The 27,056-nt window shown below is 43.6% G+C and overlaps 1 protein-coding gene across 2 annotated transcripts in view; it reads left to right on the top strand.

Annotated features, from left to right (window-relative positions):
• Positions 1-16,034: 16,034 nt before the first annotated feature.
• Positions 16,035-27,056, top strand: part of taok1a (TAO kinase 1a) — a 240,037-nt gene continuing 229,015 nt past the window's right edge. The window contains exon 1 of one of the 2 annotated variants that reach the window (XM_072469644.1): positions 16,035-16,386. The gene's annotated coding sequence lies outside the window, so the exon portion shown is untranslated. Of the gene's footprint in view, positions 16,387-16,460; positions 16,551-27,056 lie in introns of those variants that run through there. The other variant, XM_072469645.1, reaches the window with a different exon arrangement.

Raw genomic sequence — 27,056 nt, 5'->3', positions numbered from 1 at the left:
AAAGCATTTTTCACAATTTAATGTGTTTACTGTCAATACTCATGCTGGAGAGGACTCTGATATTATTTCCTCCCATATTAGTACATCAAAGAACAAAAAACAAAGAAAAGTACAGCACAGGAACGGGCCCTTCGGCCCTCCAAGCCTGCGCCGACCATGCTGCCCATCTAATCTAAAATATTCTACACTTCCCGGATACATATCCCTCTATGCCCATCCTATTCATGTATTTGTCAAGATGCCCCTTAAACCGTCACTATCGTCCCTGCTTCCACCACCTCCTCCGGCAGCGAGTTCCAGGCACCCACTACTCTTCGCATTATCGGAAGGATGTGGAAGCATTGGAAAGGGTGCAGAGGAGATTTAAAAGGCTGAGGGACTTGAGGCTGTTTTCGTTAGAGAGAAGAAGGTTAGGAGGTGACTTAATTGAGGCATACAAGATGATCAGAGGATTGGATAGGGTCGACAGTGAGAGCCTTTTTCCTTGGATGGTGATGTCTAGCACGAGGGGACATAGCTTTAAACTGAGGGGAGATAGATATAGGACAGATGTCAGAGGTAAGTTCTTTACTCAGAGAGTAGTAAGGGTGTGGAATGCCCTGCCTGCAACAGTAGCGGACTCGCCAACACTAAGGGCGTTCAAATGGTCATTGGATAGACATATGGACGATAAGGGAATAGTGTAGATGGGCTTTAGAGTGGTTTCACAGGTCGGCGCAACATCGAGGGCCGAAGGGCCTGTACTGCGCTGTAATGTTCTATGTTCTATGTTCGATGTTATGTGTAAAAGAAACATGATAATTCACTCCCAAATAAAAAGCTCCAGACATGGGAGAGGATATGACTGATTGTTTGGGTAGGCGGAATGGACAGAATTGGGGATGGGACATTTAGAATCTTCACAAATACAGCCATGAATCCAGTCAATGGTGACAGAACTGTCCATTCTCCAGTATGAACACTATCTTGGCGGTAGGTTAGGCCAAGACTAAGTCTGAGCACAAACAACTACTCAAGAGAGGTCAGACTGGACGAGCCCTTGAACTCAGACTCCATACAGGCAGCAGGAGGAACGATTTGGGTTGCAATATGACATGTAAGTGTCAGGGTGAGTAAGTTATTCATGATCAATTTCTACTTGACTCAGAGGAAAGGTCACACGTTTGAATTTCAGTGGGAGGCAAATGCTCAATCACTATTTTAAAAAAAAGGTGGACTTTCCTGTTTTGCCAGTTGATCTTTAATAAATACCATTGCTTCACTCCCTTAAACTCTGCTATATATATATAAATATCTGCTATTTGTGAGCCTATTCTAACTACCATTGTTTAAAATTTAAAAAAAAAGATTTAGAGTACCCAATTATTTTTGTTCCAATTAAGGGGCAAGTTAGCGTGGCCAATCCATTACCCTGCACATCTTTGGGTTATGGGGGTAAGACCCACGCAGACGCGGGGAGAATGTGCAAACTCCACACCGACAGTGACCCGGGGCCGGGATCGAACTCGGTGCCTTGAGGTGGCAGTGCTAACCACTGCGCCACCATGGCGCCTCTAATTACCATTGTTCAGAGCATTGTGGCACTGATAGACAAACAGGCGTAAAGATACAACATATTACACCAAATTATATTTATATAACACCTTTAACACAATAAAACATTCCAAGGTGCTTCACAGGAGAGTTATAAAACAAAATGACACTTAACCACATAAGGAGACATGAGGTCAAATGACCAAAAGCATTATCAAAGAGGTAGATTTGAAGAGTGTGTTCAAGGAGGAAAGCAAATTGGAGGGGTGGGGAGGTGTAGGGAGAGAATTCCAAAGCCTAAGTGACTGAACACATGGCCACCAATCGTGGAGCGATTAAGATCAGGGGTGTTCAAAAGGCCTGAATTAGAATAAAGATATTTCAAAGTTTTGTAGACCTGGAGGAGATGCCTGAGATAGGGAGGGCCAAGGCCTTGGAGGGATCTGAAAACAAAGGTGAGAATTTTAAATTCAAGACATATTGCTTGATCTGGAATCAGTGTAGGTCTGCAAGCCCAGGGATGATAGATGAATGGGACTCGATGCAATGCAAGTCAGAGACAGCAGATATGTGGATGATTTTAAGCTTGTGGAGGGCAGAATGTGGGGTCCCCTAGGAGTGCATTAGAATAGTCAAGTCTAGAGATAATAAAAGTCTGAATGAGGGTTTCAGAAGCGCATGAGCTGAGATAAGGGTAAAGTTGGGTGATGTGACAGAGGTGGGAATAAGTATCAGTGGTTTGAAGCTGACCTCGGGGTCAGGTATGGTACCAACCTGAACATATATATGTAAAACTCCATACATATGTCTATGTCATGAAATGGCAAGTAATTAAAAAATAAGTAAGTATGGAAGTCATATTATAATACAAAAATCACATCCCACAAACATTATTACACCTATGTTTGCTCAATTGGGTTTCTTGTTATCCACTTGGTGTACTGTGTACAGTTTTGGCCACTGTACCAAAGGAAGGATAAACTGGTCTTGGGGAAGGTGCAATAAAGGTTCACTAGTCTGACTCCTGGGTCAGAGGGTTGACTTATAAGAGACTTAGTAGAATGGGCCTATATTATCATAGAATCATAGAATTTACAGTGCAGAAGGAGGCCATTTGGCCTATCGAGTCTGCACTGGCCCTTGGAAAGAGCACCCTATCTATGCACACACCTCCACCCTATCCCTGTAACCCAGTAACCCCAGCTAACCTTTTTGGACACTAAGGGCAATTTAGCATGGCCAATCCACTAAACCTGCACATCTTTGGACTGTGGGAGGAAACCGGAGCACCCAGAGGAAACCCATGCAGACACGGGGAAAATGTGCAGATTCCTCACAGACAGTGACCTAAGCCGGGAATCGAACCTGGAACCCTGTAGCTGTGATGCAACAGTGCTAACCGTGTCTAGAGTTTAGGAAAATGAGGGTAGACTTCAATGAAACATATAACATTCTCAAAGGGTTTGGTAGGGAGATGCTGAGAGGTTGTTTAACCTGGCTGAATGGTCTTGAAGAACTAGGGACATGATTTCAGAATAATGGGATGGTCATTTTGGATTGAAATTAAGAGAAATTTATTTCTTCCTAATTTCAGCCTAAAGTTAGTCTTTGGAATTCTCTACCTCAGGGGCCGGGATATCCAGTGTTTGAGTATATTCATTGCTGAGATCGATACATTTTTGAACTTTGAAGGAATCAGAGGGTATGGAGATCGGGAAGGAAGATGGATTGAGGTGGAAGACCAGCCTTAAATAAAAACAGAAAGTGCTGGAAGAAATCAGCAAGTTGCTACGTTTTTCCAGCAATTTCTGTTTTATTTTGGATGTTCAGCATCTGCAGGATTTTGCTTTTATTTTAGAAGATCAGCAACGAATGGTAGTTCAGGCTCGAATGGATGGCCTATTCCTGCTCCTGTTTCCCATGTTCTTATTTTAATCCATTAATAATAGGGTTTAACAACATTTGATATGAAATGTATCTCATTATAAGGTGAAATACTTCTTATTGCATTGTAATGCATTGGGAAATTTTCTTGAGAAGCACGAAATACTTTTTTAAAAATGTTGTTGAACAATAAATTCTCTCATTGTAAAACACCTGACCTGGTGTCATTTTGACAGTTTAAACTATGTTGGGAGGAAAGAGACAGAATCTCTTGGCAGTGACATCTGACTAAGAGAACAAAAAAAAGTTATGCCAGTGGTATTATCATAAGATCCCATCAGGCATCACTTTTCATTGCAACATGAAATATTTCACTGCACTGTATTCAATGGGGGCCAGTTTGGCTCAGCTGACTGGACAGCTGGTTCGTGATGCAGAGCGAGGCCAACTGCCTGGGTTCAATTCCCATACCGGCTGAGGTTATTCATGAAGGCCCTGCCTTCTCAACCTTACCCCTTGCCTGAGTTGTGGTGATCCTCAGGTTAAATCACCACCAGTCAGCTCGCCCCATCAAAGGGGAAAGCAGCCTATGGTCACCTGGGACTATGGCGACCTTACTTTATTTTTACTATTCGATAAACTTGTTATTTAGTTGTACTCCAAAGGAAGTTAATTATATGAAAGGGCTGGATCAAAGTTCTGAACTGCAAGTGTGCCCTGCTAATGCTGTTTCTTAATTATTTTTAATTGTAGCCTAATATAATTTAGAAAGAGAGTTGTTTGGTTTATTTTTCAGTAACGTGCTTCTGGCGACCTCTGAGCTGCATCTGTAGTACAAATAATTGCTTGGTAAAGCACACCTAGTAAAATGTGCTATTAATAGCGTGGAAAGATACTTACTAAATTTATCATCATAATTCATACCAACTAAAATCTTTTAAGCTGCTTACCATTTCTTGAACTCTGTTCACCTGGAGAATATATCTTCGCCCAGTGAATTACGTATACACTCAATTTTTTAAGCACTTAAAAATGTTTACTCTCTTTCAAACTATGCCATCACAAATTTCTTTAGTCGTATATCTAATATCTTGAAATAGAATTGAAAAAAAAAAAGAACTGAACATATGTGACCTTGTAAAGGAAATGAGTCATTGGAAATTGTCACGTAAGGATTTGGAAAACTAGCACATAAAGAAAGATAGTCACAAGGATTCTCACTCACAAACTAATTGTAGGCATTTTAAATACATTGCAACAATGGTTTAGATTTGTGAAAGTCTTATTTTGTCGTTTGATTCTGAAGTTTAATCAACATCAAACCTCAAATATGTTTAATCAACATCAAACCAATTGTCTGAGTGGTTATTTTATAATCTTGTAAAACAGACTCTGGTCTGAAAAGGGGCACAGATTAATGCACAATTTAACATCTTTAAAATTTTATCTACAGTCATATTTTAAATAAACAAAACAAATCACAGTCCTAATTATTTAGTTAAGACTTTTTTAACATATGCTGTCCTTAATTTTGAGTGAGGGCTTGATTTATTTTTCCTTTCATGTAAGTACATATAGAGTAACAATGCAACATAGAATTCTATCATAATATCACAATACAATAGCATATTAAGATATGTATGGCCCTGAGGCAAGAAATTTAATTGAAAATATTTGTTTTGATTCTCACATACATTATAAATGTATTTATAATTGTGAATTGTGGATAATTTGTATTCTAAAGTATGCTAGACACAAACCAAATTTTATGATGAGATATTTTATACCATTTCAAAAATTACATTATTATTTCTACTCGATGTACTTATTAAATAAACTAATTTTTAAAGACTTAAATTGTTTAAAAAATAAATAAATTTGGAGTACCCAATTATTTTATGTTTCCAATTAAGGGTCAATTTAGCATGGCCAATACATCTAGCCTGCACATCTTTTGGGTTGTGGCGGTGAGACCCACGCAAACACAGGGAGAATGTGCAAACTCCACACGGACAGTGACCCAGGGCCGGGATCGAACCTGGGACCTCAGCGGAGTGAGGCAGCAGTGCTAACCACTGACGACCATGCCACCCAAATTGTTTTTTTTAAAGAAATTGGACAAGTGTTGCTTTCCATCAGTCGGAATCTGTAGTATTATACTTGAATTTTTAAAAATTGGTTCTCAATTTGAGGTGAGGAACTCATTATGGGAAGTATTGACTGAGGACAGGAAGAGCTTTCTGTGTGTTATAACATATTGGGCTGAAAAGACTCTTTTTTCCCCTTGTGCATTACTGTGGTGGAAAATTCCAATATTAATTTAAAATACTGCATGTGACTACACTTAATGACAATTCTCTCTTTTTACCAAGATGACCTTTAAAGTGCAACACAAATAGCAAAGTTAATTTTCGACACTGGTCATAGTTTTGACATTGTAGTTTGATGCAACCATTTTCATATTTTAAGTGGCACCATTCATTTTTCAATAAATAAAATATTGTATGCATGATGTGTTAGTTACAATCTGTCATGATAAAGGTAGGATATGGCAGCACAATTGCAGATTGACAATACTATTTTTGGAACTCCCAAAGTTTGAAGCAGTAGGTCTAAAAAAAGCCTTCCTTTCATTATTAACCTACTTGTTAAATGTACACAACATAGTAGACAGACAGCAAAATGAAATCAAATGTACCTGTTCCACTAATTTCTTCATCCTTAAGTTCCTGCAAATAAATTGCCTCTAATTGACATCCTTTATTGATTCACCAGATTTAATATTAATTAGTATTGGACCTTTACAGGCTCACGGCAGCCTCAGTTGTCTTTAACCAGCATTGTCGGAATATAGAAATGAAATGAAAATCGCTTATTGACACAAGTAGGCTTCAAATGAAGTTACTGTGAAAAGCCCCTAGTCACCATATTCCGGCACCTGTTCGGGGAGGCTGGTACGGGAATTGAACCATGCTGTTGGCCTGCCTTGGTCTTTTTTCAAAGCCAGCGATTTAGCCCTGTGCTAAACCAGCCCCTAAATCAATAGCCTAGATGTTGTGGTTAGTGGTGAAATGGTGGCAGTCATCGCTGACTTCAAAGAAACTGCCCACAAAGATCTGATAACATCTGTGATATAGATTTCACCTTTCCCAATGTTAGTTTGAATCTGGCATCTGTTTAAAAGTAAGGGGGTCACTCATTTAAGACAGAGAGCAGGGGAAATATTTTCTCTCAGTGGGCTGTGAGTCTTTGGAACTCTATTCTTCAAAAGGCAGCGGAAGTAGAGTCTTTAAATCTTGTTAAGGCAGCGTTAGATAGATTCTTGATTAACAAGGAGGTGAAAGGTTTGAGGGTCGGCAGGAATGTGGGGCTGAAGTTACAATAAGATTAGCCATGATCTTATTGAATGGTGGAGTGGGTTCGAGCGACCGAGTGGCCTTCTCCTGCTCCTAATTCGTGTGCTCATATATTTGTACCAAGTCAAGCGGATTTACAAGCATTCAGCAACAATAATGTAATTGAGCAGGACAGACAGCCAACCGCATATAAGGATGCTCATACAACAAACTTGGAAGTTAAAAGCATTGGTTATTCTCCAATTTTTAATATAATTTCATAGAGATAAATATTAAATACATGAGGATTAAGGTAGAAGCTGAAATATTACAGACAAGTTCTTTTTTTACAAAAGGGGTAGTTTTTAAAAATCAAAATGGAGAAATTTGACATTCCACAAATATAAAATTATTTATTCAGGGCCAGAGAGGTAATTTTCCAATATATACCTGCTTAGTATATCACTAAAATTAGCACAGGGCTAAATAGCTGGCTTTTAAAGCAGACCAAGGCAGGTCAGCAGCGCGGGTTTAATTCCCGTACAAGTCTCCCCGATAAGGTGCCGGAATGTAGCGACTAGGGGCTTTTCACAGTAACTTCACTTGAAGCCTACTTGTGACCATAAGTGTTTTTCATTTCATTTAAAAGCTCAGTTATATCTCATTCAATAAGGTGTAACTTTTCAAGGATTTTTACAGTGAAACTAAACTGTAAAGTGGAATTGCTCACCAGTTCAATGATTACTAGGGTCAACACAGTGGTTAGCACTGCTGCCTCACAGCACCAGGGATCCGGGTTCAATTCTGGCCTCAGGTCACTGTCTGTATGGAGTTTGCACTTTCTCCCCATGTCTGTGTGGGTTTCCTCCAGGTGCTCCAGTTTCCTCCCACAGGTGTGCAAATTAGGTGGATTGGCCATGCTAAATTGCCCCTTAATATCCAGGTTAGGCTATGGGATTACGGGGATAGAGCAGGGTGGACATTTGTTAATGGGCAGAGTGCTCATTTGAAGGGTCCTTGCAGACCCGATGGGCCGAATGGCCCCCTTCTGCACTGTCGGGATGCTATGCTTTGAATTGAACAGTCTGCAAGTAGTTCAACAGCACCTGACAGGAACCTTTGAGTTTTTGTGTTTAACTGTGCTTCATGATTTGTTTGTTTCAGAAAAGTAATAATGTCAAATGCTGACAGATTTCACATAGCCATTGGCGCAAAATCTGTGCCATTGTTCGCTTTTTCAAACTAGATATGGTCACAGGTAAACATTTAGTAACCATTTCAAGTTTTGCGGAAGTAGTGATCTGAATGTAATGGAATTTTCTTCTATAAAGACCAGGGAAAAAATGATGAGCTAAAAAATAAATGGCTGCTAAAACTGTTAGTGAGGGATGACCATATAGATTTATATAGCTAATGGTAGAGAAAGGATATATTAGGAACACATTGTTAAATTAAACTGTGTCTGCAGAAGGGGGTACTGACTCAAGTTGGCAAAAGCCAAATTCAGGATCAATATCAAAAGGCTCTTCTTCGTACAGTGTGACCAGTGTGTGAAGTAGACTTCTGGACTTAGCCGATGCAGTTTTCAAACATATAGCAGTTTCCCGAGGTTGATCATCATCAGAGGGGATCAACAAAAAGGTACTTCTTTGTAGGCGTGTAGGTCCCCATAACAAGATTATTTTCCTGAAACTTAGTAAAATGAAGGAGAGTGGGTACTTTTAAAAGTTACTCCTCCTTCCATATAAAATCACAAGGTAGTTGCATCTGAGGGAGACTTTTGTGAGGGCCACGAAGAATCCAGCACGAGTTTTAAGGATACAAAATAATAACATTTATTTACAATAATATATATAACAGCAGCAGTAACTTCCCTTGCTGCACACTCCTTCCTGCTGGTTCCTAAACTGGCCAGCTTTATTTATACTAGGAGTTTACTAATGGTTTCTCCGCCCCCCTCATTGGGGAAGCTCATACTCCCACAGGATTGTGGGATTGTCATTAGTCCCCAGCCAATGGTAAGTAGGCAGGTTATAACATCCCTCCCCCCCCAAAGTCCAAGGAATCCACCGAAGACCCTGGCGAAGGAGGGCGTCGGACTCATTTTGCCGCAGGCCGGACACCATTTGCACGCGGCGCTGGATCAGGCGGTGTGTAACGAGACGGAGACCGGTGCTTCCGTGATGAACGGCACAGCGGTTGTACATCCACGGCCTGTGGACCTGAGGATTCCCCCTCTGATGCATCCTGTGTCTCCATCTCGGAGTCAGAGTCTGCTGCCTCCGTCATGTCAGCGTCTCTATCTCCATTCGGTTCTGTAACGACCTGCGCAGGCTTCGAGTGAGGCACCAGTGGAAGATTGTGAGGACTACCTTCCCTTGTCTCTGCGGCTGTAGAAATGAGCTCCGGGGGCGGGGAATCTTTTGAGGGGATAGTCTTCTGGAGCGAACGTGGTCTACATGTTTGCGCTGGAGACGACCCTGGGCTTGCACCTGGTAAGATATAGGGCCCGTTTGGCGAAAGATTACACCAGGAACCCACTGGGCACCACCAGCAAAATTCCGAACGAACACTGGGTCACCGGGCGCAAACTGACGAATCGGCCGATGCCGAGAAAATCCCTTTCCCTGACGTTCTTGTGTGCGGCGTACCTTTGCGCCAATGTCCGGGAAAACCATACTAAGGCGGATGCAAAGTCTCTGGCCCATTAGGAGTTCTGCGGGAGCTACCCCAGTCATCGCATGGGGGGTGGTCCTATACGTAAACAAAAAGCGAGCCAGTCTCGTGTCCATTGATCCGGAAGACTGCTTCTTTAGGCCTCTTTTGAATGTCTGCACTGCGCGCTCTGCCAACCCATTTGAAGCCGTGTGGTAAGGGGCAGTGCGGATATGGTATATGCCGTTCATCTTCGTGAACCTCGCAAACTCCTCACTCATGGATGGGGTGCTGTTATCCGTGACCAGCACCTCGGGGAGGCCATGCGTACTAAACGACAAACGCATCTTTTCAATTGTTGCGCAGGACGTTGTCCCCTGCATCTTATGCACCTCTAGCCATTTAGACTGGGCGTCCATTAATAGAAGGAACATGGATCCTTGAAAAGGGCCTGTGAAATCTGCATGCAAGCGTGCCCAAGGCCGCCCTGGCCATTCCCAGTGATGTAGGGGCGCGGCCGGCGGAAACTTCTGATGCTCCTGGCAAATGGAGCAGTTTTGCGCCACCTTCTCAATGTCGGTGTCGAGGCCTGGCCACCAGACATAACTCCGGGCCAACATTTTCATTTTGGTCACACCTGGATGCCCATTCTGCAAGTCTGTTAGTATCAGCTCCTGGCCTTTTTCCGGGACAATCACACGCGTCCCCCACAAGAGGATGCAGTCTTCCACGCTGAATTCTGACAGCTTGGAGGAAAATGCCCACAACTCGCCTGGGAGCTGTCTATGCTGCCCACCATACAGGACTATGTGCCGAACCTTTGACAGGACTGGCTCCGTCTGGGTCCACTCACGGATCTGTGATGCCGTGACAGGCAAGGTGTCCATAAAATTTAGGGTTGCAACCACCTCACCGGTCGTGGGGGTCGACATGGGGCCGGTCGATAAAGGCATTCGGCTCAGTGCGTCGGCATTTGCTATCTGCAAATTTGGTTTGTGCTCCAGAGAATACTCGTATGCAGCAAGCAGCAAAGCCCAGCGCTGGATTCATGCGGAAGCAATGGGCGGTATTGGCTTTTCCTCTGAAAAGTCCCAGCAGAGGCTTATGATCAGTCACGATAGTGAAATGGCGGCCATACACGTACTGGTGGAAGCGTTTCACCGCAAAAACCATTGCCAGGCCCCCCTTCTCGATCTGCACATACTTTTTCTCCGCTGCAGTCAATGTGCGGGAGGCGAAAGCTATCGGTCGCTCGGCCCCGGTCTCCATCTTGTGGGACAGGACGGCCCCAATACCATACGGGGATGCATCACATGTGAAGAGCAAAGGCTTTCCAGGATCATAGTGGGTTAGTAACCCAGACGACGACAATTGTTGGTTTACCTGCCGGAAAGCGGTTTCTTGCGGCTGACCCCAAACCCAGGTGTGATTTTTCTTTAGCAGAAGGTGCAAAGGGGCCAGCATAGTTGCCAGATTGGGGAGGAACTTCCCGTAATAGTTTACGAGACCGAGAATAGAACGAAGATGCGAAGTGTCAGTCGGGACGGGGGCCTGTTGAATTGCACGCACCTTCTCTGCGACGGGGTGCAAACCTTCGCGGTCCACCCGATAACCTAGGTAGACTACTTCCTTTGCCTGAAATACCCACTTTGTGCGACGTAAACGGACTCCAGCCTCCGGAAGGCGTCTAAGGACAGCCTCCAGATTTTCCAAATGTTCCTGCTCCGACATCCCTGTAATCAAAACGTCATCCAAGTAGACAGCAACACATGGTAAACCTCTCAAAATGCCCTCCATAACACGTTGAAAAATTGCGCAGGCAGAGGATACTCCAAAGGGCAACCGTGTATATTCATACAGGCCCCGGTGTGTATTAATCGTTACATATGGTCGGGAGGCAGGGTCCAGCTCCAACTGCAGGTAGGCCTGACTCATATCTAATTTTGTGAACAAGAGTCCACCTGCAAGCTTCGCGTAGAGATCCTCTATGCGAGGCATTGGATATCGGTCGAGTCGGGAAGCTGTATTCACTGTAAGTTTATAGTCGCCACACAAGCAAACTGTGGCATCTGGCTTCATTACAGGTACAATTGGTGCTGCCCAGTCAGCAAAACGGACGGGCCTGATAATACCCAAACTCTCCAAACGAATGAGCTCCCCTTCTACCTTCTCGAGCAAGGCGTAAGGCACCTGGCGCGCCCGGAAACAGCGCAGCGTGGCTCCTGGTTCAACTTGGATACGGGCTAGGGCCCCTTTTATTTTCCCCAAACCAGGCTGGAATACATCTGGGTATCATCTTAGCACCTCAGTCAACCCTTCAGAAACTGTTTGGAGGATGTGCTGCCATTGCAACCACAAATGGCGCAACCAGTCCCGACCCAACAGGCTGGGCCCATGGCCGCGCACCAGGATAAGTGGGAAACGCTCCTTCAGGCGTCCATAAACAACAGGGGTCATTGTAGTTCCTGCAATGTCCAGTGGTTCCCCCGTGTAGGTGGCCAACCTGGCCTGTGTGTCGGTTAATGTAAGGGACTGTGTACCCTGCTTGATGCAGTCGAATGTCCTCTGGGCGATCACGGAGACCGCTGCACCAGTGTCCAACTCCATCTCAAGCGGGTGACCATTGACTTATACTGTCACCTTAATGGGGGCCACACGGGGAGCTGCCACACAATGCAGCGGCAGGCAGTCGTCCTCCGTCTCCATGTCCTCAGGAGTATTTGCCGCAAGTTCATCCACATGGAAGGTACGGCCCCTGGGCTGGTTCCAGTTTTGGTCGGAACGACGGCGCCTCTGGCGCCCCCAGGACCGGCGTCCGCGACGGGGTCGGCGCCTACAAATCTGACACGGACATGGCTCCTCATCCATTGGTTCTGGAGAAGGCTCCCTTCGGGGAGGAATGTCCGATGGCCACTGGCGTCGATCCAGACATCGCCTCACCCAAGGTACCGCAGGGGTGCGGGGGTGAGCTTTATTTATACTAGGAGTTTACTAATGGTTTCTCCGCCCCCCCCTCATTGGGGAAGCTCATACTCCCACAGGATTGTGGGATTGTCATTAGTCCCCAGCCAATGGTAAGTAGGCAGGTTATAACAGAGACCATTCGACTTACCTCAGCCCATTCATGCAGACAATACATTCCTTTTAGCACAGCAAATTTCTTAACTCAGTAATTTTTTTTGTTTGCTTCTTGCCAATTTGAATCTGTGGCTTGCGGACTCATACCATTCTCATCTGGAGTAATGTTCTGGTTTTATGTTGTCGGATATATCTGTATAATTATCATTTAGTCATAGAATCCCTACAATGTAGACGATGGCCATTCAGCCCGTCATGTCTGCACTGACCCTCTGAAAGGGCACCCTACCTAGGTCTACACCCCCTTACCCTATTCCCATAACCCCACCTAACTCCTTGGACACTAAGGGGCAATTGATTACGGCCAATCCACCTAACTGCACATTTTTGCAGTGTGGGAGAAAACCGGAGATCCCGGAGGAAACCCATGGGGGCAGAGGGAGAATGTACAAACTCCACACAGTCATCCAAGGTCAGTAAGAAGTCTCACAACACCAGGTCAAAGTCCAACAGGTTTGTTTCAAATCACTAGCATTCGGAGCACAGCTCCTTCCTCAGGTGAATGAAGAGGTATGTTCCAGAAACATATATATAGGTGGGTTCCAGAAACATATATAGCTATATATATGTTTCTGGAACCCACCTCTTCATTCACCTGAGGAAGGAACTGTGCTCCGAAAGCTAGTGATTCGAAACAAACCTGTTGGACTTTAACGTTGTGTTGTAAGACTTCTTACTGTGCTCACCACAGTACAACGCCGGCATCTCCACATCATGGGAAAGTAAGAAGCCATCGTCGCTCCTCCCCACCCGGTAATGTAAAGGCAGATGCCTTAGCCAAAGCAGGATCACGCCATGGTCATCCATGGTCGGAATTGAACCCGGGTGCCTGGCGCTGTGGGGCAGCAGTGTGCCACCATGCTGTCACATCATCGTAAGCTCAATGTTCTGCAATCTTTGTTCATAATGAAAATCTCTCATACATGGATTCCATCTTGTGACTCTTGTTTACAGATTCCAGAGTATGACTTGGTGATTGGATTAGACAGCGAGAGTGCTAATCTTAAGGACGACAGCTTTGTGCCTGAAACGTCAATGTTCTATTTTCCCCTCTGATTTAAATGTTCTTTCTCAGTTTTTGATGTTTGACTACCGCATACGTGCATTTTCAGCTGGGGTCAGTGGATAGTGATCAGGAACTGATTTTCTCCCCCCTCATCCAAGAACAGGGACATCAATTTTTGACATCCAAGAACACTGACATCACCTGAGGAAGGAGCAGTGCTCCGAAAGCTAGTGTTTGAAACAAACCTGTTGGACTTTAGCCTGGTGTTAGACTTCTTACTAAGCTCACCCCAGTCCAACGCCGGCATCTCCACATCATCAATTTTTGTGTGTATGCAAACACCTCAGTTGAAATTGGCAAAGAATGGAGATTGAAGTGAGATATTTATGATCCCTTTCGTTCAGTTCTGCTTTAGGCAATGCATTACAAATTGAACCAATGCTGCAGATGACTGAGGGCGATTCCTGGACAGAGTGGAAGAAACACCGCAGCACTTCAGAAAAATGTTTGTTTTATTGGGTTTTATTTCTGCAGGGAAATGGAATGTAAATTATACAGAAACAATGTGAAGAAAATGCAAACTACCAGATTGAATATTCACCCACAGTAATGAGAACCATAACATAAAAACTTAAAATGGAAAGACGCTGATGGGTTTAAACGTGGTGCCAAGTGCAGCATTAAATCATACGCACTGCAAGAGTGCTAAGCTTGGTCCCCAGTCTGTACTGAATTGTCTGCTCTCAGCTGGGCAGTGGGTGGACATAATAATTGACCTCAGCAGTCCGCGGCTAGGGAGGAGGAAAAACCGAGTTAGGATTTCCACTTTGGAGCGTGTATCTGCTGATCGCGGCTTGTTTCGATCTGATGGATGGTGGCAGATACGGCCCCGGGGTGGGGGAGTGGTGACAGGGTCCTGCTTGGACGCGCAATCCGATGCCTCTTTTAATATACTGCACAGCCTGCCGCTGACACTCAACCGGCTGGCCTTCAGGCAAGAATGCTCACTGTGGCTGTGTGGAATCTGTTCCAGTTTTAGCCAAGTACATTTCAAAGGAAAGAAAGGAGAGGGGGAAGATGTGGTTGGGGGAAGGGGGTGGGGGGGGGGGGGGGGGAGAGATGATGGTTGCGGGGGGGGGGGGGAGATGATGGTTGGGGGGAGATGATGGTTGGGGGAGATGTTGGTTGGGAGGGAAGATGGTTGTGGGAGATGATGGTTGGGGGAGATGGTGGTGTGAGATGATGGTTGGGGGCGGAGATGATGGTTGGGGGGAGATGATGGTTGGGGAGGAGACCATAGGTGGGGGGGGAGTTGATGGTTGGGGGGAGATGATGGTAGGGGGGGGGGGATTGTGGTGGGGTGATGATGGTTGGGGGAGATGTTGTTGGGGGAGATGATGGTTGGGGGAGATGATGGTTGGGGAGATGTTGGTTGGGAGGGAAGATGGTTGGGGGAGATGATGGTTGGGGGGAAATGATGGTTGGGAAGGAGACCATAGGTGGGGGGGGGAGTTGATGGTTGGGGGGAGATGATGGTAGGGGGGAGATGGTGGTGGGGGAGATGATGGTTGGGGGAGATGTTGTTGGGGGAGATGATGGTTGGGGAGATGATGGTTGGGGGGAGATGATAGTTGGTGGGGAGATGATAGTTGGTGGGGGGGAGATGATGGTTGGGGGAAATTGATGATTGGGGGGAGATGATGGTTGGGGGGGAGATGATGGTTGGGGGGGAGATGATGGTTGGGGGGGAGATGATAGTTGGGGGGGAGATGATGGTTGGGGGGGAGATGATAGTTGGGGGGGACATTATGGTTGGGGGGAGATGATGGTTGGGGGGAAGTTGATGATTGGGGGGAGATGATGGTTGGGGGGAGATGATGGTTGGGGGGGAGATGATGGTTGGGGGGGAGATGATAGTTGGGGGGGGGAGATGATGGTTGGGGGGAAGTTGATGATTGGGGGGAGATGATGGTTGGGGGGGAGATGATGGTTGGGGGGGAGATGATAGTTGGGGGGAAATGGTGGTGGGGGGGAGATGATGGTGGGGGGAGATGATAGTTGGGGGAGGGGAGATGATGGTTGGGTGGGGAGATGATGGTTGGGGGAGATGATGGTGGGGGGGGAGATGATGGTTGGGGGGGGGGACAAGATGGTTGGGGAGGGGAGATGATGGTCGGGAGGGGGGGGTGATGATGGTCGGGAGGGGGGGGGTGATGATGGCGGCACAATCATCAGAGCGAAGTTTGGCAGCAGAGAATGCAGTCGGTGTAATTTGACCCTTCCCAGTCGATCATAAGAGGGAGGAAAAGTTGGCAGTGGAAGTTAAGACGAGTGTGTCCTGGAGCGCGCGCGCGCTTCCTCCGTGAGCGCGCCACCCCCTCCCCGTCCGCTCCCCCCCCCCCCCCCCCCCCCCGCGCACGCGGCGGGGGGAATCTCGCGATGGCAGCGCGCGGGGCGGGTGCATGGGATTTGCGGTGCTTCCCGTTGGGCTGCGGTTGGAGCGAGGGCGGAGACGGAGAGAGAGAGAGGGAGGAAGGGAAGGTGGGGGAGGAGGAGAGCAGAAACAAAACCCAACCACCCCCCTCCCACACATTAACAACAACAAAATCCCTATTTTAAAAGAAAACTCCCCCCGCGACGGACAGCGAAAAAGCACTCGATTTTGTGCGTGTATATATTATATATACAGTGGGGATGGGGCAGAGAGTGTAAGCGAAGGCGGACGAGTGCGGCCTGGAGCTGCCGAGCGGTTCTCTTCTCCGCCTGGACCGGGTGGATGCTGGAAGCGGTGGCTGGAGACGACGACGAGGAGGGGAGGAGGACCGAGTCCGTGAGGTAAATGTGCGCATAATCCGACCCTTCACTTCCGCCATCTTGACTGAGTGTGTGTGGGGAGAGAGAGAGAGAAAATTGGGAGGAGTTTTGCTCCACTTCTGACATTAATTTTCTCCTCGGGTTCCCGGCTGGCTCGGTGTGAAGGGCAGCCGCCTTTTACCGTGGTGAGTTTGTGCCGCCTTTTCCCCCCCACCTCCTCCCCCCTCCCTGTCACCCCCACCGCTCTCCCCAGAAATTCTCAATGACTCTGTTTTCATGAGGGAAGGAGTGTGGGGGAGAGGCAGAGGGAGAAATGCAGGATTCCGCTGCCCCAAATTCCTCTCTCCCTCTGCTCTGACTGCAATGCTGCTGCGAGCTTGCGTACATCCGTCATGTCTGTTGTCAGGGGGGGGGGGGGGGGTTAGGATAAAGGGAGGCTTTATTGGAAAGGCAGGAGCGGTGTTTTTTGACCACATTTTCTTTTTTTTTTAAACAGCGCAGCACGGTTTCCACCCCCATCCCCCTCCCCTGACTGTTTGACAAACCTGCAAAGAGTCGTGACAGTATTTTTCGATGGTTGGTTGGTGTTGACGGTCTTTTATTTTCCGGGCCTCCTCCCTCTTTTTCTTCTTAATGGACCATGTTAAATGAAAGATTCGTCCTTTTTTCATTTGCCAAAACAAGCCTGCCCCCACCCCCTCCAGTCCTGTCAGTTATACGTATTGATGAATATTGCCTTTCATTAGGAATCAGATTTATAAATCCAATAATTTGGGGGTTGGGGAGGAGGGGGTCCAGTATCATGCTGTACGAAATTGGGGCACTCTCACTTTTATTGAACTGCAATCATCGTTTTGAGTAATCTAAAAGCATTTACTGTCATAAGTGGACTTTTAACCTGGACATTGTCTGGTATTTTGATAAAGGAAATATATCTTCAGCCCTGGATGTTTATACAGACTACATAAACTGCAAAACTATAGGCTGAACAAAGTATTTATGAACATCTCTTACTGGAATGCTTTTTTTTTTGGTTGAACTTAAGTTGTCCTGGAGCAATTTGTATTCTTTAATGTCAAGTATGAATTGCTTTAAAGTCAGGTGTATCTGAAAAGGTAATTGACTATAGGAAGATTGAGGATATAGTGGTAATGTCAATGCACTAGTGTTCTGGGGACATGGGTTCAAATCCCATCATGGCAGCTGGTGGAATTTAAATTCAGTTAATTCATCCGGAATTGAATGCTGGTCTCAGTAATGGTGCCAAGAAACCATTATCAATTGTTGTAAAAAAATCCACTTGTGCCCTTCAGAGAAGGAAATTGAATCTGATATCCTTACCTGGTTTGGCCTACTTGTGACTCCAGATCTACTCTTTAACAGCCCTCTGAAATAGCCTGGCAAGCCATACGGCTGTGCCAAACTGCTACCGGGTGTATCAGATGGACTGCAGTGGTTCAAGAATTGGGCTCACGACCACCTTTTCAAGGGCAATTGGGGATGGGCACCAAATGCTGACATGACTTTGCCAGCAATACCCACACTCCATGAGAGAATTTTAAAAAAGCAGATTGGCAGTGGGAAACATAACTTCAATCGGAATAGTTAAGAAAGACTCAATTTTTATGCATGCGAACTGCCATCAGTTCTCTGTGCAATTTGTTATTAACCTAAATCTATTTTGGGGAATACTACGTTAAATAAAGATAGTGATTTCACTCCAGGCTTTTGACATGATGCATGAGCATCTTTTAATCAAATGTAGGAATTGTAATGCTTTAACAAAGTAATAAGATAGCAAATGTTTTGTTGATACCAGCTGACTCCTATTGAGATGTTTTTCACCCTCTGAGCCTGTAAAGTGTTTGTGCAGCCTGTGATAAATAGCGGATGATGACATTCTGGGGCTTGATGTATTTAATCTTGCAAATCTTGCATGTAAGCTTCCAAAACCATTGTAGCAGGAAGTTAGGGAAAATAGCATGTGTGCGTATACAGTGAATAATGGATACCTGGGAATTATCAGTATTCTGATAGAAGAGTTCAGGTGATAGGTATAAAATGCTTAAGCTTTTCTGTCATCTGAACCCCTCAATTAGTTAACTGCCATGACATTTCTTTATATGTTTTTGTTCAATGAGGTTATCTTTTGTTCAGTTTTCCTTTTATGTTAGTATGGATCTTGATTACAGATGCAGGTTTGTAGTGTACATTGTCAGTCATTCAACTTGATGTGCATTGGTTACTTTTAAGTTATGGAAACCTGCTGTTAATTACAATGTGTAGGTTACATCCTCAGTTTTATTACCTCAAAATTGAAGAACTTTTATCAGGCATTTGTAAAAAGAGTGTGTGGTGTTTAAACCAGTGAAACCAGCATACAAGATTTCATGATATTTGCATTTGAGCAGCACCTGAATGTAGAATTTCCAAATGCAATTTATTGAGCTAAATTGCAAATAATGTTGTAGCTTTACTAAAGAAGGAATTGTGCTGGTAATTTAACATGGGTGAATTCAAAATTGAATTCTTTGTGATACATTGAAATATGCTTCTATAATCAGTAAATTGATATTTTTGTATTCGGATTCATTCTAGTCTCTGCATGGGTTAAATTCTACAATTCTAAATGGCACTTTCTCATGTTCAAATTCTGTTGTTATCTCTGCTCACATTTATTGTGAGGGTCATATAGGATTTTATATTCTGAATCATCCTTCCTAAAGTCATTACGTTCAAACACTGTTTGTCATAAGGTATCAGTTTTGATATAAAAGCTAGAAAATGGTAAACCACGTGCCTAAAATCTTCATTTTATATATTTGAAAAGAAAAACTGGAGATGTTCATAAAAATACATTTACTTATTGAATAGAGGATATGGTGTAACAGGCTTCCCTAATTAATTTTGATAGCAACTGTTTTGGACTTGAGCATTTTTGTCTCAAAAGTCACAGACGTTGCAAAGCTGTGGTTGTCTGACAAATTTAAAAAATATGATATCTGAAGTATTCTCATCAAAATCTTCCAATTTTGAGCAGTTGGCAATATGGTATGGACTTTTTAACATTTCCATAGTATCACATATTTTCATAATTTGTTAATTATCATGGGAGAGAAGAAAGATGAAGTCAATTTCATAATGCAGTATTATCAAATTCTATGGTATGCAAAATGAAAGTTATAGATCTACGAGATGAGGAGTATCTGCATTCACTAATCTGTTTTGTGCACTTTACCACAGTTTTGAGAAGGTTGTTTGCAAGTTTTATTAATAAGCCTTTTACATATTTGCATATGCCAAGGTGCAGTTTTTTTAAAGTTTCTATTACTGCATGCCAGTGAATTGCTGTCCAGTGGTTCTGGAGGCACAATTTAAAGCTTTGGAAGAATGATGTTGCAGAAATGTCAAATGTGCATTGCTAATTGCAGAAATATAGTTCAATTTATATCAAGTGCTGTTACATATTACTTCAGAAGAGAAAACATGTGATCTTTATCAAAAGATTATAACTTTTGACCTTGAAAAGCAGGTTTCTTGGTTTCAGTTTTGACAATTAAGTCATGAGAAATTTGGCAAATACTCTGGGAAGTAAAAATGTTGTTTCATGGAAAATTGCCTGCCCTTATTTAAAATTTACAGATCCGGATGGAAAAATTATTTTTTTCTCTTACGGTATTCCAGATTTCTGCCTTAAATGTTCTCATGTAAAAAAAATTAGCTTGGATTTCCAAACTTTTTTTTCTTATCTATCTTTTATTTTCTTAATTATGATTTGCTTCTAGATTATATTTGTTAACCAAGAAATTTGTCGATAACAGGTTGATAAAGGCACACCAATTGTAGCGCTAAACTATATGTGCTAGAAGGTCCTGATTTGTGATGAGTGAGCTGTTCTTAACAGGGGTAACAGGGTGGGGCACCGAGTTTGTTTGAGCACTCCTTAATAAGGGAGTGACAAAAAAAGTTAGCCACGGTGTGCTGTGCAGTAACTGCTGCTGAAAGATGTGGGTGTTGGATGAAAGTACGATCAGGTTTGATGATGATGCTCTTCACAGTTGACTAGCTTGCTAACATACTTGCGCATGAAGAATGAGCACTTGGGCAGCCACTATCTTTGTATTGTACACCAGTAAATGTCTATATTTTCAGGACAGAAAAGGGAAAAAATAAGTTGGGGTTATTTAGTTAACTTATAGTCAATTTTGTGGTAACTTTTACTAGGTTGAAATTATTTATGTGTCCTTGACTAAATGGATTCAATTGAAACGCTAGCCTGTAAATCATGAATTTTGAAGCACTTTTTGTCGTGTTTGACTTCTGATCACATTGTTTCAGTTTTAATTATATTTTATTTGCTATTTGATATTGTTTATAAACAATATCAGCGTGTAAGAATTTTTAAACCAAATTTGTATACTGTTTCTGCTTTTTTGTAACATGTGCTTGTTTGGTTGAAATATCATGAACAAAATGTAGTCAAAAGATGTTTGTATTGTGATACAAAAGATTTGAGCCTTTGTGTTATAGTAGGCATGGACAGGGAGTGAATAGATTTCAATGGCATATTGTTTAGTACTTGAAACATATTCAAGTTAGAAGCTGGATCGTAATATATGGTTTAACATTAGGGCAATGGTGGTATTTTACTTGATTAAATTGAAGCTGAACAATACTTTAAAAAAAAAAATATCTGTGACCCCTTCTGGTGGGCCTTTAATCGAACAGATAGATTGATTTGGTTTGGAAAATTGGGCCAAATTATGAATTATTGAGTCTTCAAAGTTGATCACTTTGGGTTTGAGATGCAATATTATGCTTTGTGTTGATCCTCAAGTAGAATTTTAAAAATTTGTTCATGGGATGTGAGTATTACAGGCTACGCCAGCATTCATTGCCATTCCTTTTTTAAATTGTTCCAATTAAGGGCTACTTTAGCGTGGCCAATCCACCTACCCTGCACATCTTTGGATTATGGAAGTGAGACACACGCAGACATGGGGAGAATGTGCAAACTCCACATGGACAGTGACACGGGGCTGGGATCAAACCCAGGTCCTAGGCGCCATGAGGCAGCAGACGAACCACTGTACCACCGTGCTGACCAGGAGTCATGCCATTCCTAATTGCCCTCGAGAAGGTGATGGTGTGCTGACTTCTTGAACCACTTCTGACTGGGTGTTGTAAGAAAACCCACAGTGCTGTTGGGAAGGATGTTCCAGGTTTTTGACTCAGTGATAGTAAAGGAATGTCTATATAGGCCCAAGCCAGGGTGGTATGTATCTTGTAGGGAAACCGTCAGGTGATAATGCTGTCATGTATTTGCTGCCCTTGACCTTCTAGGTAGTTGGGGTTCTGGAAGGTGCTGTTGAAGGAGCTTTACTGCATTGCTGTTGTGAATCCTGTAGCTGGTACACTGCTGCCACTGTACACCGGTGGTGGAGGAGTGAATGTATATTGTGGTGGATGGGGCGTCAGTCAAGTGGGCTGCACTCATCCAGGCAAGCGGAGAGTTTTCCATCGCACTCCTGACTTACAGATGTTGGGTAGGCTTTGGGGAGATATGAGGTGAGTTGCTAACATAGGAAACGTTTGTATTTGGCTGACTAATATTTATAAAATGAAGATTTGAATTCCCACTAAAATTAAGCCTTGTTTGTAAATCTACAGTTATGTATGTCTTGCATTTACCTGTAACTTGAAGGTTCAGCTTTTTGATTGGTGCGTTTCCACCCTGAATGTGGTTTTTCATTATATACTCAATTCTGATTCCTTTGAGCTGCAAATAACAGTTCTTCATAATTAAAAAAAATAAATTTAGAGTACCCAATTCTTTTTTTCCAATTAAGGGGCAATTTAGCATAGTCAATCTGCCTTTCCTGCACATCTTTTTGGGTTGTGGAGGTGAGACCCACACAGACCTGGGAGAATGTGCAAATTCTACACAGACAGTAACCCAAGGCTGGGATGGAACCCGGGTCCTCGGCGCCGTGAGGCGCTGTGAACCACAGCGCCACCGTGCTGCCCGACAGTTCTTCACTAATACCCAGTATCGGGAAAGACTAAAATCATAGTTTAATCTAAGACCTGAGCAAATCTAGCGTGAGCAGCAGTTCAAAGCTGAGACGGAATGCAGAGTGAATAATAGTAGAACATGCTTTGCAGGAATTTATAGAACATGCTAACCTTGAAGATTGGTTGAAGGAAAGGTACATGGAGATTGAGTGAACCCACTGGGCTAGAGCTATTGCTTGTATGGGTTATGAACAGGTGCAGATTGGATTGACTGGTTTGTGTGTTAAAATTTCTGCATATGTCATAGCCTGTTGGCTCTCTGTCTTGCAGCCCTCCTGATTCCTGACGTGTCACTGCTCCTAATTTGTATGTTCACCAGGACTTCAGTCGTACCTTTTGGCCTCTCCATTCACTGGTCCGTTGCACCTTTAACCCAGTATTTCTGTTTGCTCTTGGGTACTGGCTTATTAGCCATGTTGCTGGAAATGTGCTACTGCCGAAACTATTTATTGATGCTTTTGTGATCTCTAGACCTGACTGCTCAAGCTCCATTGCTGATTTTCCATTCTGCATAAACTCTGTTACATGTTGAAAATGTGTCCAGCTAGCTGTCACTCCTGTCTTCACTGCCTGCTTCAAATTATTTTCTTCACTATATTAAATTAAACAGATTCATCTTTATCTTCAAATTGCTCCATGCCTCTCTGCTCCACCTCTGTAACCTTATTCAATGTTGATTCTCTTTGGCTCTTTAATTTATGGATTTTGTGAAATTCTTCAATTTCATCCTCTTCTTCCACCCCCATCAATGTGGAGATGTCGGCGTTGGACTGGGGTGAGCACAGTAAGAAGTCTTACAACAGCAGGTTAAAGTCCAACAGGTTTGTTTCGATGTCACTAGCGAGCAGCGCTCCGAAAGCTAGTGACGTTGATACAAACCCCCATCAATGACAGAGACTTCAGCTGCCTCAACTCTACTTTCTGGAACACTCTAAATCTATACTTCTCTCGTGTCCTGTTGGTTCAGTGACAGCAATTTTCCCTTTACACCATGAGCATATAATGTAAGCCAACACTTAATTGATGCATTGTGAAATAATGTATTTCAATTGAGATGTTAAATCAATGCTCCATTTCCCCATTTAGATGTTTTTCTCCCATGGCATTTTTTTATTAGTGTCACAAGTAGGCTTACATTAACACTCCAATGAAGTTACTGTGGAAATCCCCTAGTCGCCACACTCCGGTACCTGTTCGGGTACATTGAGGGAGAATTCAGAATATCTAATTCACCTAACAAGCATATCTTTCGGGACTTGTGGGAGGAAACCAGAGAACCCGGAGGAAACCCACGCAGACACTGGGAGAACGTGCAGACTCTGCACAGACAGTGAATCAAGCTGGAAATTGAACCCGGGACCCTGGTGCTATGAAGCAAAGGTGCTAACCACTGTGCTACCATGCCGCACATTTTCAAATCTCTGATCTAACAAAGTTAGGTGGCATAGTGGCTAGCACTGCTGCCTTACAGCACCAGGGGCCTGGGTTCAATCCCAGCCTTGGGTGACTGTGTGAGGTTTGTACATTCTCCCTGTGTCTGCTTGGGTTTCATCTGGGCGCTCTAGTTTCCTCCGACAGTCCAAAGATGTGTGGGTTAGATGGATTGGCCATGCTAAATTGCCCCTTAGTGTCTAAAAAGGTTAGGTGGGGTTACTGGGTTATGGGGATAAGGTGGGGGGGGGGGGGGGGGGGGAAGGCATGGCCTAGGTAGGGTGCTCTTTTAGAGTGTCGGTGCAGACTTAATGGGCCAAATGGCCTCCTTCTGCACTGTACAGTTGCTGTGATTGTGAGATTCTGTGAAACCAGTCTGTAAAGTATAGCTCTTAGGATGGAGCTTAAAGCTTCCCCATCAGTTTAATGACCAATGAGCAACACTTGTAAGTGCGAAACAGTGGCACACTCTGTAAATGGACAGTTTTCTGTCAATCATAAAAAGGTTTATTGCCTTTTTTTCAGGTTTGATGTATTTTCAAGCTCTGCTCACTTGGGTGCAACAAGTCCAGTGGAACATTTTTGCAGAGAAGAGCAGAACTTTTGCCCCAGTATTCTGATCTACCCTCAAAAAGCAGATGAAGATGTTCATTTATTTCAGTGCACTTGAGACCTGTGGTGTTGCACTTGCCTATGAAACTGTGTAGTGACTTCATTTCAAAAACAGGTCATTAATTGTGTGACGAATGCAGGAGTTTGTGTAAATTTGATTGTAAACATTTGGCAATTTAAGGGTTAATGTGTTTGACTGTAGTAGTCATGTTTTTAAAATAATCTTGTTTTGCAAAACCAGAAAGCTTTTGAGAGCCAGAGGTGAAATTGACCAGAGTCAAGTGCCTGGGTTAATGCAATGTTATTTGACTAGGGAGGAGTCCCTGGGGAGTTGATGTCATTGCTGGGTGGAGCTAACATATTTAGACATTTTGAGAAAGCTTTTTGAGTTGAGTTCTGATCTGACTAATCTTTTAGACCATAGGTAAGGTCCTTTGCTCCCAGTAGGATAGATTAGATTTATTGTCACGTGTACTGAGGTACAATGAAAAGTAGTGTTCTGCGTGCAGTTCAGGCAGATCGTTCCATACATGCAAACATAGGACATATGATAAATACATGATGTAAATACATAGAATCAGGTGAAGCACAAGGAATATAGATGCACAGAGCGATCAGTTCAGTCTATAAGATGCATAGAGAGATCAGTTCAGTCTACAAGAATGCCAGTCAGGAGTCTGGTAACAGCAGGGAAGAAGCTGTTTTTGAATTTGTTCATTCGTGTTCTCAGACTTTTGAATCTTCTGCCCGATAGCCTGGTGGGAGAGGTCTTTGATTATGCTGCCCACTTTCCCAAGGCAGCGGGAGGTGTAAACAGTCAGTGGATGGGAGGTGGGTTCACGTGATGGACGTTCGTCTAAAGAAAGTAATAGTATTTAAAGCAGTAGAGACTTGGGACATGGGGGAAGCTGAAACAAACCAATTGAAACAGCTTTTTGAAGACATCAGCCAGAGTCTGCAGGGGTTCGAACAAGAGCGAAATCTGTCAGGAAAGCAAGTATTCTGTGCCATTGGGATGTGGGATGGATTGGGAGCTGTATGTTTTTCCTTTCATGTTGCTTAATTGGCAATAGAGATAGTAATTAGGGTACTGTATTTACTGAATTGATTAGTATTTTTAATGGGTAATTGTAGGCTACTTTCAGGTGTGATGTTAAAGAGTTTAATAGTGTGTCAATAAATTGTTTTAAAATACCAAATCCTGGAGCAGCAGGGTGGCACGGTGGTTAGCACTGCTGCTTCACGGCCCAGGTTCGATCCAGGCCCCGGGTCACTGTCCATGTAGAGTTTTCACATTCTCCCCATGTCTGCGGAGTTCTCACTCCCACAACCCATAGATGTGCAAAGTAGGTGGATTGGCCATGCTAAATTGCCCCTTAATTGGAAACAAAATTGGGTACTCTAAATTTTTTAAAATAAATTTAGAGTACCCAATTATTTTCTTTTCAATTAAGGGGCAATTTAGCATGGCCAATCCACCTAACCTGCACGTCTTTGGGTTGTGGGGGTGAAACCCACGCAGACACGGGGAGAATGTGCAAACTCTACACGGACAGTGGCCCAGGCCGGGATTCGGACCCGGGTCCTCAGCGCCGTAATCCCAGTGCTCACCACTGCGCCACGTGCCGCCCTTGGGTACTCTAAATTTATAACAAGAAAAACAAATCTTATTTCTTCTTGCAATCACTCCTGAGTGAAGTATTCTTTCCACACAGTCTTTAAAAAATAGAATAAAATATTGGAGTTTCGGTCCAGTATCCTAGGCACTGTTGGAATCTGGTCTAGGATCGCAATAATTAGGTGTGCAGTACTTTTGAAACGTCCGTTTGATATGAATGACACTAATAAATGGAAGTTCTGTATGTTCCCTTTAAAAAAAGTTTCTAAACCTATCTTTTCAACCAAACTTTTGCTTGCCCCATATCATTACTCTGACATGGGATGTGTTCATCCATTCATTTTTCATTTTATAATGTGCCAAAGGACTTTAATGCAAAATATGAAAACTTCTTAATATATATATTTTTATAGTTGGAAACGTTATTGTTTGACTATGATTGTAAGTTTTATATTTAACAAACTGTTATGCAATACCCTGATTTCTCAATTGTACTGCAGTAACTTACCTCATTTATGTTTGCTGCATAAACTATCATCACTGATTTCTGGTGAATTGGAGGACAGTTATATTATGGTAGCACATAGGAAACATTGTGAAATCAGAAAAGTTGGCAAATCTTTTCAAGAAACCAAACAATTAAGTAAGCTAATTGACTTGTAAATTTCATGGTGTATACATGTTTTTTTAGAAAATGAATTGCTTTATATTTTCTCTTCTCACACATTTTCTTTCAGTTAAAAAACCTATTCAACAAATAGATTTCTTCCCCCATACCTTTTCGGGCAGTGCACTATTACATACGCTGTTACCTCTTCATGCTTGGTACCATTTTCCATTAGGTCATCACTCTGGATGTGTTGGGACTTCAACATGTTTATTTTGAAGTAAGCCCATCAATTGGTATACTACACTACAAGGCAAATTAAATGATAATGGAGAGCCAGTCAATGAT

This window comes from Scyliorhinus torazame, chromosome 12, assembly GCF_047496885.1.
Source record: "Scyliorhinus torazame isolate Kashiwa2021f chromosome 12, sScyTor2.1, whole genome shotgun sequence".
Taxonomy (NCBI): domain Eukaryota; kingdom Metazoa; phylum Chordata; class Chondrichthyes; order Carcharhiniformes; family Scyliorhinidae; genus Scyliorhinus; species Scyliorhinus torazame.
Note: the sequence above shows the minus strand (reverse complement) of the source record. Positions and strands in the feature narration are given on the sequence as shown.